Genomic DNA, 13,339 nt, shown 5'->3' on the forward strand with positions numbered 1-13,339 from the left:
ACTATTTAATAACTTTCTAAATTATTTTCAAAATCTGCTTCAAACTTTTGATTAATCTTCACTGTTTTTTAGTAATAGCGTAATTGAAAAAAAAAATTTTTTTTTTTTTATTTAAGGGGTTAGTACCACATCTCAGTGACTTTTATTAAACATTTGTTTTAATTCTAAAATTATTTTATTTAAACCTTTTGTACTGTGGAAACCCTGAGAATCACCCTTAAAAATTAACATTACATTTCATTTTTCACTTTATAAATTATAAAATTTATAAAATTTATAAAATTTGTAGGTATTTGCGTACTTTTTATCAGACCAAGAGCATTGTTCACGTCGATGCATTAGAAATTCGTCAATAACATTTTAAATTGACCTTTCTTCATATTGCAAAATCGAATGGCTCATGAAACAACTTTCTTTTTTTCTCCTCTCTTTTTAATTCAAGAGGACAAGGTTAACAAATCAATGTCATTTGAGGTGCGATTTATAATCAGTGAATGCTTTTTTTTTCTTCATCGATTTAACATTACAGAGAGAAAATGGTCTTGTACTTATTGTTATTGGTCTTGTTTTCGAAATAATAAAATTCTTTTTTTTAAAGATTTGCTTTTTGTAATAATGAAAAGGGTTGTTTTCTTTCGCTCTTTGAAAAAAGAAAATCAGTGCAGGTTTATTGGGTCGTTTAGATGGAATAAGAAAGATAGTATTATGTAGAAAAAAAATGTGAAAAAATGTAGATTAAATTTTAACGATATAACTTCAATGTGATAGGAAAATCTGTAAGTGATAACAAAACATTATTTCACAGTTTTTTTCAATTTGATAATTGTTTGAAAAAATGTGTTAAAATTTATTATCGAGACAAAAGCAAATCGAAATTTTATCGAGGTAATTTCGATTTTAGTTAGAGAAGAATCTAAATGAAAAAATTAAATTAATAAATAAATAAAGTAACTTTTTTCGACTCGAGGGGGTAAAGCGTCTTCTTTTGACACTTGGAGATTTTTTGTAATTTTTTCGCCACTGGGAAATTAGAGTAGATTTTTTTCTGCACTGACGATAAAGTAGCTTTTTTCCACACTAGGGAAGAAAATATATTATTTCCCTTCGTAAGAGAAAAATTAGCTTCTTTTCCCACTATGAAGCAAAGCAGTTTCTTTCGCTACCAGAAATTAAAGAAATTTAATTCAATAAAAAAATATTTTATTTAAGTATATTATTAATTATAATTACAATAAAAAAAAATTCTAATAAAATTCTTTAAAACGATTCAATTATTCTCAAAAACTTTACGAAAATCAATGATTTTCAATATCTACAAAATTTTAATAAAATTTCACAAAAGATTTTTCGTAAAATTCTTCGCAAACATTCAATTTTTTTTTATAAATAATGAAATTTTCACAGGAATTAAATTATTTAAAAGATTTCATAAAATTTTTTTAAAAAAATCAATTTAAAAACTTTTTTATAAAATTCTACAACGCAAGAATTCAATTATTTTCACAAGCAATAACATTTTTCACGAAAATTCAATTATTTATAAAGAATTTAAATAAAATTCCAGGCAAGAATACAATTATTTTCGCATAAATAGTAAAATGCTTCTCAACAATTCAATTACCTATACTTTCACGAGAATTCAATTATTTAAACAAAAATTAAATTAATTTCTTCCCAAGAATTCATTTATTTTTCCAAATAATAAAATTTTTCACAAGAATTCAATTATTCAATAAGAATTAAATAAAATTCTCCACAAAAATTCAATTATTTACATATAAATAATAAAATTATTCTCAGATATTCAATTATTTTTTACAAAATTGATAAATTTTTCGCGAAAATTCAATTATTTTATTAAAAGTCATCTCAAAATTTCAATTATTTATTAAATAACAAAATTATTAACATGAATTATTTTCTTAAAAATTTCAATTATTTTCATAAATAATTGAATTATTCTTAAGAGTTTAATTATTTTCAAAAATTATCATAATGTTTTTTATAAAAATTCAATTGTTTTCTATAAAAATCTAATTAATTTCTAAAGATTTTAATAAAAATCTTCTTAGGAATTCAATTATTTTCCAAAATTATAAAATTTTTCACGAGAATTCAATAAAATTTAAATAAAATTAAAATGAATTCTTTGCAAGAGTTCAATTTTTTTTATAAATAATAAAATTCTTCTTAGGCATTGAATTATTTTTTTAAACAATTGATAAATTCTTTATAAAAATTAAATTTTGAGAAACATTCAATTATTTGATATATTATTTATTTTTGTATTTAAATAATTGAATTTCAGTTGAACTTTTTAATAAGAATTTATTTAAAAACGAATTCAATTATTTTCACAAGCAATAACATTTTTCACGAAAAGTCAATTATTTATAAAAATTTTAATAAAATTCCAGGCAAGAATAACAATTATTATTTTTCCATAAATAATAAAATGCTTCTCAAGAAAATTCAATTACTTTTTTAAAAATTGATAAATTCAAAAAATTCATTCTTTAATTTTTTAGATTTATTCAATTATTTAAAAAGATTTAAATAAAATTCTTCGCAAGAATTCACAAGTTTAATTAAATAATAAAATTCTTCTCAAAAATTCAATTATTTTTTAAAAAATTGATAAATTCTTGAATTTTTCACATTTATTCAATTATTTAAAAAGAATTAAATAAAATTCTTTGTAAAAATTCAATTATCTTTTAAAAAATTGATAAATTCTTTAATTTTTTCTTTAATTTTTCACATTTATTCAATTATTTTAAAATAATTAAATAATTAAAATTCTTCGCAAAAATTCAATTATTTTCATAAATAATAAAATTATTCTCAGAAATTTAAACATTTTTTAAAAAATTATTGTAATAATTTTTTTTTTTATATAATTTATTGAAAGAATTGAATTATTTTCTAAAGTGTTAAAAACTTTCTCTATAATTCAATTATTTTCATAAATAATTATGTTTAATAAAATTTTTTTAATAAAATTTATAAAAATAAAATTCAATTATTTTTATAATTAATAAAATACTTCTCAGAAATTCAATTATTTAAAAAAAAAATTAAATCACATTCTCGCAAGAATTTAATTATTTTCATAAATAATAAAATTCTTTTGGAAAATCCAATTATTTGATAAAAAATTAATAAATTCTTTGTTTAATTCTTCAGAAGAATTTAATTATTTAAAAACAAAAATGAAATAAAAATCTTTGCAAGAATTGCTTGATTAACAATAGAATTTTTGTTAAATGGTTGAAACTAAAATTGTTTTTGAAATAACTTTTATTAATGTAGAATCGATAATGAAATGTTGAAAATAAATTGTCTCTGTGGTTAAAAGCTTAATTAGACATGTTTCACTTTCTCTCTCTTTCTCTCTCTTTTTATCTCTCTCTCTCTCTCTCTCTCTCTGATGTGCATCATCTGTTTACCATTACTTGGGAACTTTTGGCTGATGAATTATTTGATTCCCCAAATGTCAAATTGCCCTTCCCTTGATTTCATTTTTTTTCCACGTAAAAATTGTGAAATAATTTATTAGTACAGGGAAAAATTTAGAAAAACGGAGATTTCCTGGAGGGTTTAAAAAAAAATTACGAATAAAAAGAAGATATTTTTACATGAATATTTAATTTCCCTTTTTACACTAGATATATACTGAGAAAATTAATTTTTCATAGTATTTTATTTTAAAATTTTTATATATTTATCTCTATCATTGAAAATATTACGAGATAATAATTTTAAAACGTGACGCGGATATAAATGTTATTTTTTTACATACATGTAAAATTGTATTTTTTACTTATATGTGTGTTTATGTATATTATGGAGAAATGGTATAAAAATTTTCAAGAGGAAACATTTTTCCTTTGAGAGAATAATTTTCCTTCTTCTTCTTCTGCTTCTTTTTTTTTTTTTTTTTTTTGTTTTTTGTCTGTGTGAGAATCAGAATAACTTTGAATCAATTTGCTTGAACAAACGGTTCGACAGGGAGTCTACTTTCGTAAACGATAACACGCCTTCTGACTCTTCCACAATTTCAACTTTGAATATCTTGGGTATTTTGACAGTCTTCTGACGTATGGGAATTTACTGAAACTCCCCCCCCCCCTCTCTCTCTCTCTCTCTCTCTCTCTGGATTATTCTGCATTTTAACAGAGTAAACATTTCAGTACTCCGCTTTCGCTTCTCATTATCGTTTACTGATATTCAATCCACATTGCAAGCAGACATTTCAATCATTCCTGAACAACAAGTAATACCTTAGAATCTTACTACTATTGACGCATCTTCTGTTTACATAATTTTACTTTTTACTGTGGGAACTTTTTCCTTGAATAGAAAATTTAATTTTCTATAGATTTTAATCTATAGATTTTTTTTTGACAGGGTTGCCACAGGTCAGGGAAAAGTCAGGGAAAGTAAAATTGGTCAGGGAAAAGTCAGGGATTTTTACTAAAAGTACTGGAAAAAATTGAATTTTTAAAATTCATGAGAAAACTCTGCATTTTTTTTCCTTTTTGCCTCGTAAACTATGAAATTACCTCGAATTTTAATACAAAACCTTCAATTTCTGACAATCATTTCTTTTTAAATAACTTAATTTTTCAAAAAATATCATAAAATTATGACTTATAAATTATTTAATGAATAATTTTTACAATTTTCATAAATACTAGATTAATAGAAGAATTTTAGTAAAAAAAAAACTAAAAAAAATGGAATTTTTGAAAAGTTACAAATGATTCCAGAAATTCAATTATTTTCAAAAATTTAAAACAAAATTCTCGTCAATATTTCAATTATCTTTATAAATAGCAAAATTCTTCGACAAAATTCAATTATATTCAGGAATTTTTATAAAATTCATTGTAAAATTCAATTATTTTCATAAATAACAATATTTATCACAAGAATTCAATTATTTTCAAAATTATGAAAATTTTTCGCAGAAATTCAATTATTTTCAGGAATTTTTATAAAATCAATTGCAAAATTCAATTATTTTCATAAATAATAGTATTCACCACAAGAATTCAATTATTTTCAAATTCAATAAAATTCTTCGCCAAAATTCAATTATATTCAGGAATTTTTATAAAATTCATTGTAAAATTCAATTATTTTCATAAATAACAATATTTATCACAAGAATTCAATTATTTTCAAAATTAATAAAATTCATCGCAGAAATTCAATTATTTTCAGGAATTTTCTTGAAATTCATCACAAGAATTCAATTATTTTCAAAATTAATCAAATTCTTCGCAGAAATTCAATTATTTTTATAAATAATCAAATTCTTTGCAGAAATTCAATTATTTTCAGGAATTTTCATAAAATTCATCACAAGAATTCAATTATTTTCAAAAGTAATGGAATTCAATTATTTTCATAAGTAATAAAATTTTCACAGGAATTCAATTATTTAAAATACAAAATTTCATAAAATTTTTCGAAAAATTTTAATTATTTTAAAAGATTTTTCTAAAATTTGTCTCGAGAATTTAATTGTTCAAAAAAAATTTAACATAGTTCTTTTCAAGAATTCAATTATTTTTATAAATTATAAAATTCTTCACCGAAATTCAATTATTTTTATAAACTTGAATTAAATTCGTTGTAAGAATTCAATTATTTATATAATTATAGTAATAAAATTCTTCACAGAAATACAGTTATTTTTATAAATTTGAATAAAATTCGTTGGAAGAATTAAATTATTTTCAAAAGTAATAAAATTCTTCGCAGAAATCCAATTATGTATCTTTATAAATAATGAAATTCTTCTCCGACATTGAATTATTTTATGAAAATTTTAATAAAATTCTTGGGAAAATTTTAATTATTTTGATAAATAATAAAACTCATGACTCATCGCAGGATTTTAATTATTTTTTATGCAATATTTTAATCAAATTCCTCGATAAATGTAATTATTCTTAAAAATTTTATTAAAATTTGTCAAATGAATTCAATTATTTAAAAATTTATTGATAAAATTCTTTATGAGAATTCAGTTTTAACAAACATTTAATTATTCAATAAATTATTTATTTTTTAATTTAAATAATTGAATTTTTCTAGAATTTTCCAATAAAAATTGATTTAAAAATGAATTAACGAATTTATTGCAACGAATTTTATTAAATTTTTTTCAAATACTGTTTTTTGATTAAAATTAAGGTCCTAAAAACATATCAATTACATTTTTTTTTAAATAATTGAATTTTTTTGTGAAATTGTACTGTTTATAAAATTAATTGAATTCTTGCGAAGGATTTTTTTTAGAATTTTTGTAAATAATTAACTTATTTTAAAAAATTTTATGATTTAAATTATTAAAAAAAAATAATAATGATTAAATATTTATTTAAGAAAGAAGTTATTGATGTTTTCGAATAATTTTACAATTAAAGAAATTTGTAAATAAATGTAATAGAACATTTTTTTGAGTATCTAATAATTTTTAGAGTGAATCAGAATTCAGAATATTCTTTAGGGTCAGGGAAAAAGTGAAAATTTTGTCTGGAAATCAGGGAAAAGTCAGGGAACAATAAAATTAAATATTTGTGGCAACCCTGTTGGAAAAATATTTATTTTCTGGCTTTTTTTTCCTGGTGTTAAAAAATGTTGAAATTTTGGGATCGAAAAAGATTATACTTTAGTCTCTAGTGCCGAAAATAGGTACTTTACCCCCTAGTGTGGAAAATGGTTTCATATTTATTTCCAAGCATTAAAAAATGATTAGTTTCTTTTGTGTAGTGTTATAAAAAGTTTGACTTAATAACTGGGATCGAAAAAGACCTTAGAAACTTTAGTCTCTAGTGTCGAAAACAACCACTTTACCCCCGAGTGGCAAAAAATGATTTTATAATTATTTCCTTGTGTTTATTTATTTTCTAGTTAAACACTATAGTGAACAAACCTTTTACTCCTAGTGTCGAAAATGCTACTTTATTCTCCAGTTTGGAAAGAATCTACTTTACCCCCTAGTGACGAAAATTGTATTTTTTGTAACAAGTGCGAAAAATACCACTTTTCCGACTGGGGAAAAAATAAAACTTTAATCACCAGTAAATAAAATAATATAATTAATAAATTATTATATACTATAATTAAAGAAAATTTCAATTTCAGTAGTGTAAACTAATCTATTTTGACAATAGCTAAAAAAATTAACCTTTTCCAACACTGAAAAAAATATTTATAGTCATTCACTGTATAAAATGTTTTTCCTTTCAACACTGCGAAAAGTTTCTCTCAAATATGAATAATAGAGGGAAAAAAGTTTGAAAGAGAGAAATTCAACTTTTTTTTGAAAGTGAAACTGTTTACATAAAGTTTTGTAGAGTTACTGAAAAAAAAAATAAATAAAAAAATAAAAACAAGTTTTGATACGTTTCCACGTCAAGCCACCTCTTTTCGAACATTTGACGATAGACATATGTTTTGTATACAAGTCTCACTCGATACATCCTCCTGCACTCGATTTTTCCTCTACTTTTTATGCAGAACATATGCGATGATCAAATTCCAATATAGGTTGAAAATCTCTAACGCGCCCAAAGCTAAAATTTCAAATTCGTTTCTTGGGTGCAACAAAAAAAACTTCAAAAGAAAAATGACACCTATCGGGCTGAAAACATTTACATGCATGAAGTTTCAATTCACGGCAAAAAAGAGGGAGTGGGGGGGACGGGTTGACAAGTTTGTATATGTGTAACTTTGTGGTAGAAGAAGTTGTAGATAATACTTTTTGTTCTCTATTTGGTTTTGCTATAAAAATTATAATTTTGTTTTTTCCTGACTTTTCCCTCATTTAAAGACAAAATTATTTACGAATTTCCTTAATTGTAAAATTATTAAAAAAAAAACACTAATAATTTCATTTTTAAATAAAATCAATTATTATTTTTCCATGGAAACTATAAGATTTTCAAAATTTATAATTCAAACCTTTTGAAATTCAATAAATTATAATAATTAAAGGTGAGTGATAAAATCATTATTTTATATTATAATATAAGAATATTGTTATTGTGACTATTTCAAAATTATTTTCATCATTTTTAATTCAATTATTATTTTCTACAATTTTTAAATAAAATTCTTCTTTAAATCAATTGTTTTTAATAATTTTTGAAACAGTTGTTCTTTGAGAATTTTTAAATCCATTTGTTTAAAATTCAATTTTACGTGAAATTTCAATTATTCGAAAATTCTTCAATTAAATATACATTAGAAAATAAAAACTTGAAATAATTGTAAAAAATTTTAATTAGGTTTTTTGAAAAAAATAGTTTCATAGAATTTTTAATTAAAAGTATGAAAAAGATTCAGATTAACAAAGATTTTAATTTCGAACCTTTACAAAAATCCAATTATTTCTAAAAATTGCAATTTTTAGTAACTTCTCAAAAATTCAATTATTATCTAAAACTTTAAATGACATTCAATTATTTAAAATTTTAAACACGAACATAGGTAAATGGTTTATTGAATAATTAAATGTTTCTTCAAATTGAATTTTTATACATTGTAATCTTATCAACAAATTTTTTCATAATTGAATTGTTTCGACGAATTTTAATCAAATTTTTAAGAATAATTACATTTTTCGACAAATTTGATTAAAATTGTATTCAAAATAATTGAAATTCTACAATAAGTTTTATTATTTATGAAAATAATTGAATTATTAAGAAGAATTTTATAAAAAAAAGGTTCAAATAATTGATTTCTTTGAAAAAATTTATACAAATATTGTATTTTTAATAATTGAATTCCTGTGAAATTTTCATTATTTTAGAAAATAATTGATTATTCGTGTAAAACTTTGTCAAAATTGGTTTTAAATAATTGAATACTTTTGGGAAATTTTATTAAAATATTAGATATAAAAATTATTGAATTAAGAAAAATTTTTAAAAATAATTTAAATTTTGCAATGAATGTTATTAAAATTTTTGAAAATAATTGAATTCTTGTGATGAATTTTATGAAAATGCCTGAAAATAATTGAATTTTTGCGAAGAATTTGATTGATTTTGAAAATAATTGAATTTCTGCGAAGAATTTGATTAATTTTGAAAATAATTGAATTCTTGTTATGAATTTCAAGAAAATTCCTGAAAATAATTGAATTTTTGCGATGAATTTGATTAATTTTGAAAATAATTGAATTCTTGTGATGAATTTCAAGAAAATTTCGGAAAATAATTGAATTTCTGCGATGAATTTTATTAATTTTGAAAATAATTGAATTCTTGTGATGAATTTCAAGAAAATTTCGGAAAATAATTGAATTTCTGCGATGAATTTTATTAATTTTGAAAATATTTGAATTCTTGTGATGAATTTCAAGAAAATTCCTGAAAATAATTGAATTTTTGCGATGAATTTGATTAATTTTGAAAATAATTGAATTCTTGTGATGAATTTCAAGAAAATTTCGGAAAATAATTGAATTTCTGCGATGAATTTTATTAATTTTGAAAATAATTGAATTATTGTGATAAATATTGTTATTTATGAAAATAATTGAATTTTACAATGAATTTTATAAAAATTCCTGAATATAATTGAATTTTGGCGAAAAAAATTTTGCTATTTATAAAGATAATTGAAATATTGACGAGAATTTTGTTTTAAATTTTTTAAAATAATTGAATTTCTGCGAAGAATTTTATTGATTTTGAAAATAATTGAATTCTTGTGGTGAATACTATTATTTATGAAAATAATTGAATTTTGCAATTGATTTTATAAAAATTGTCGAAAATAATTGAATTTCTGCGAAAAATTTTCATAATTTTGAAAATAATTGAATTCTTGTGGTGAATACTATTATTTATGAAAATAATTGAATTTTGCAATGAATTTTATAAAAATTTTTGAATATAATTGAATTTCGATGAAGAATTTTGCTATTTATCAAGATAATTAAAATGTTGTTAAGAATATGTATTTTAAAAAAATTTTTGAAAATAATTAAATTTCTGGAAAGAGTTTGAATATTTATCAAGATAGTTGAATTCTTTCAAAGAATTGCGTTAAAATTTTTAAAATTGAAACTAATTTCAAGAGAATTGAAATTAAAATTATTGTCAGAAATAGAAAAAATTGATGGTTTTGCGTTCAAATTTATGGTAATTTCATACTTTATAAGACGAAGAAAAAGACACAGAAATTCAGAATTTTCTTTTAAATTCTAAACATTTAATTTTTTCCAATACAAAATTACATTCTTATAAGGACTAATTTTATTCTAAATGGCATTTTTCGAAATTAATGGGGAAAAGTAGCCTTTTTGACACTAGGGAGTAAAATAACCATTTTTTTATACTAGGGGGGTAATGTTATCTTTATAACACTAGAAAGAGAAATAGCTTTTTTTGGCAATAAAGAATTAAAGAAACCGTTTTTGGTTTCTTTCTTTAAAAAATATTACTAATTTAGTGTAGAAAAATTGTCACTTTCCAATCAAGTGTAGAAAATGATTTAATTTTCCGCATTTTTGTAATACTAAATTTCTTTAATTAATAGAGTAAAAAAATTTTTTCACTTTAATTCCAATAAACTAAAATTGAAAAGTTAAATTTGTTCCACGTAACTTTTAACTATATAATCTAGAAATATAAACCAAATTAAAAATCAGTTCGTTTCTAAAAGAGAAATCGGAGTTTCGCCAAAGAGTTGAACATAAAAAAATAAAATTGCTTATATGTAAAAAAATATTGAAAAAGTATTCCTACATATACTTATATAGTACATACACACCTCAACTTTACATTTTCATCTGTACCATAAACTTTTTCTAAATGTACGTGTGTGTGTGTGTGTGTCACCTTTTTTACTAGCTTTCGACCCTTTAATCTTCAACGCTCTGTGTGGTGATGCTCGTTAGTTGTGAAACTGAGGGAAAAAAAATAATGCTTCCAGTTTAGAGTGTAATACGCTATATATGCGAGAAAAAGCTCAAAGCGCCCCTGCTAGATTCAAGAAAGTCGGAGATTACGCGAGAACGTAAAAAAAAAGTGAACGAGAGGAATTGCTATTTGTACATATGTACAGATTTATTTCCAGGGAAAAACGACTCTTTTGGCATTTATGGCGAAACCGGAAATAACAACAAAGAAAGAAAAGGAGAAAATAAAAAGCGTGCACGATGAGGTGTCGGGCATACTCATTTCCTACCGTAATCCTTTGAGAAGAAAAAATTTAACTCGAAAAAATATTATTTGTCCTTATATTGATATGGAAAATTCGTTCTAAATAAAATTTTTTTCTTCACTTGTGCACAAAATCTTTCCTAGTGTTTAATGTTGAATAAGATTTTAATTCCTAGTATTCCCAAAGCTAGAGTATTTTTTGTTAAAGCTAATAAACTAAAGCTAAAAAAAGCTAAACAGCTAAAGAATTTTTATGCAGGAGTGAAGAAAATGTAACTTTCCACACTAGGGCCTAATGTCATTTTAAACACTAAGGATCTACACTTTCTCTCTAGTGTGAAAAAAAGGAATTTTACTCCCTAGTGCTAAAAATCGTTTCTATTCCGATAATTTTTATATCGTCTTCACTCTAGAGCTAAAACCGGTAAAACAAGTGTAAAACAAACCTTTAATCACTAGGGTTTAAAAACTTATTTTGCACCCTATTATAAAAAAAACAATTTTATTTTAGTGGAAGAGAACAAATATTTAATCCAGAATGGATGAAAAGTGAAATTTTCCACTCTAGTGTAGAAAAGAAATATTTAATTTAATATAAAACGATTAATTTACTCATTACGGTTTAAAAAGTCATTTTGCATCCTAGGGTAGAAAGAAAATATTTATTTAAGTATAAAAAACAATTATTTTACTCACAACGTTTTAAAACGTCATTTTGTACCCAAGTGGAGAAAAATATTTCAATTTAATGGAAGAGAACAAATATTTTATCCACGATGGTTAAAAATCGTAATTTTTCACCCTAGTATGGAAAAATATTTTAATTTAGTAGAAGAGAAGAAATATTTTATCCAGGATGGTTAACAAATAACATTTTTCATCCTATTACAGAAAAGAAATATTTATTTTAGTATAGATAACAATTATTTTACTTATTACGGTTTAAAAAGTCATTTTGCTCCCTAGTGTAGAAAATAAATTTTCTTAATATAGAAAAACAATTATTTTACTCATTACAGTTTGAAAAGTAATTTTAAATCCAAATGTAGAAAAACATTTTAATTTTTTGGAAGATAACAAATATTTTGTGCAACACCTGTAAGGAAAGTAATACTTTGCATGCCTGTAAAGTATGCGCAAAACAGTACTTTGCTGCACTAGTGCGGCAAAGAGCTTACTTTGCTGCACTAGTGCGGCAAAGTGGTTATTTTGCTGCACTAGTGCGGCAAAGTGCTTACTTTGCTGCACTAGTGCGGCAAAGTTCTTAAACTTTTGGGTTTTTTTTTGTGATATACATAGGTATTTGTTTTCTATTTGTAGAATACCTGTTTTTTACAGTAATATACGCGTAAAAAACCACGAATATTAAGTGCGGTAACATACGTTCCAAACCCTGCTAAATAGTACGTATGTTGGCGTCAACTAGCGTTTCCAAACAGCTTTTTTTATCAAAACCAAAAGGTGTTGCACAAAGTACTGTGTGCAACACGTACGAAAGAAGATTTTCCAACTTCGTGCAAATTGCTGCCCTCGCTTCGCTCGGGACAGCAAACTTTGCACTCGTCGGAAAACAGCTTCTTTCTGTACTTGTTGCACAATATACTATTATCCACGATGGTTGGAAAGTGTAATTTTCCACCCTAGTATAGAAAAAGTATTTTTCTCACTGTAGATAAAAATAAATCCCTAGTGTAGAAAATAGTGTTTTGTTCACTGGGGATAAAAATAAATCGAAAGTGAAGAAAATAATATTTTCCATACTAAGTTAAAAAAATTGTTTTCTACCCTGGGGTGAAAAGTGACAGTTTTTGAACAAGTGTGAGTAAAATAATATTTCTTTACACTAGAATGGAAAATTTCACTTTTTAATCATTCTGGATAAAATATTTGTTCTCTTCCACTACATTGAAATATTTTTCTCCACTAGGGTACAAAATGAGGTTTTAAATCGCAGTGAGTAAAATAATTGTTCTTTTACACTTTATTAAATATTTCTTTTCTGCCCTAGGATGCAAAATAAATTTTAAACCCCTAGTGAGTAAACTAATTATTTTTATATTAAAATAAATATTTCTTTTCTACCCAAGGGTGCGAAATAACTTTTTAAACCCATAGTGAGTAAAATTATTGTTCTTTAGAATACT

General features: G+C 23.0%; 1 protein-coding gene across 1 annotated transcript in view; it reads right to left on the reverse strand.

Annotated features, from left to right (window-relative positions):
* LOC122498593 (tyrosine-protein phosphatase non-receptor type 13-like) overlaps nucleotides 1–13,339 on the reverse strand; it is a 244,057-nt gene that overhangs the window by 126,639 nt on the left and 104,079 nt on the right. The window lies entirely within an intron of this gene.

This window comes from Leptopilina heterotoma, unplaced genomic scaffold (genome assembly GCF_015476425.1).
Source record: "Leptopilina heterotoma isolate Lh14 unplaced genomic scaffold, ASM1547642v1 Lhet_152, whole genome shotgun sequence".
NCBI classification, from domain to species: domain Eukaryota; kingdom Metazoa; phylum Arthropoda; class Insecta; order Hymenoptera; family Figitidae; genus Leptopilina; species Leptopilina heterotoma.